The sequence below is a fragment of the Zingiber officinale genome, chromosome 2B, assembly GCF_018446385.1.
Source record: "Zingiber officinale cultivar Zhangliang chromosome 2B, Zo_v1.1, whole genome shotgun sequence".
Classification (NCBI taxonomy): Eukaryota; Viridiplantae; Streptophyta; class Magnoliopsida; order Zingiberales; family Zingiberaceae; genus Zingiber; species Zingiber officinale.
The window spans coordinates 30,388,900-30,389,794 of NC_055989.1; the positions used below are offsets into that span (position 1 = coordinate 30,388,900).

Sequence of the window (895 nt, forward strand, 5' to 3'; positions counted from 1 at the left end):
ATTCAAAATATGCCATTGGAATTCATGTAATCTTATTCTTGCATGTGAAGATTTAATCTTTCAAGAGATTTATTTCCACTTGATCTTGAAATTGATAGAACTTATCAAAGAAGAAGAACCCTGTAAAGATAACAAGAAGAACAAGCATCATCAGAAATGGAAAACAAACCTCTTAAGGAGTACACAACATCATATGCTCATGGGCTTCAGTCTAGCATCATCAGGCCATCCATTGAAGAAAATAATTTTGAGATAAATCCTTTAGTGATTCACATGGTGCAGCAAAATCAATTTGGGGTGGACCACATGAAGACTCAAACCAGCACCTAGAGGTATTTTATGAGATATGTGGGACAATGAAAATAAACGGAGTCTCGGTTAAAGCAGTGAGGTTATTATTGTTTGGTTTTTCTTTGAGGGATAGAGCCAATTTATGGCTCACTTCTATGCCACAAATAGTATCACATCATGGGAGCAGTGCGAACAATTATTCCTTGACAAATTCTATCCTCCAAGAAAAATTGTGCACATGCAAAATTTGATTGCTAGTTTTAGACAAGCTGACACAGAATCTCTATATGAAGCTTGGGATAGATTTAAGAATATGCTCAGACTTTTCCCTCACCATAAATTAAAAAAATGGTTAGACATCCACATATTTTATAACTACATCAACTACCACATCAAAGTGTCCCTCAACTCTGCTGCTGGAGGGGCATTAATGAACAAAGGTCTAGATGAAGCTAAAAAAATTATTGAGAGTATGACACTTAACCACCATCAGTGGGCGTCTAAAAGAAGTGGAATCTCATTTTCTAGAAACCCAACTAAAGCATCAAGGAAATTTGATGTGGACGCAGTAATACTTATGTCAGCAAGGATTGATGCCTTGACA

General features: G+C 36.2%; 1 non-coding gene across 1 annotated transcript; it reads right to left on the bottom strand.

Moving 5' to 3' along the window:
* Positions 1-527: 527 nt before the first annotated feature.
* Positions 528-633, bottom strand: LOC122049907. Its single transcript, XR_006131151.1, has one exon. It is a non-coding gene; the product is annotated as a small nucleolar RNA R71 (small nucleolar RNA).
* Between the last annotated feature and the right edge of the window lie 262 nt (positions 634-895).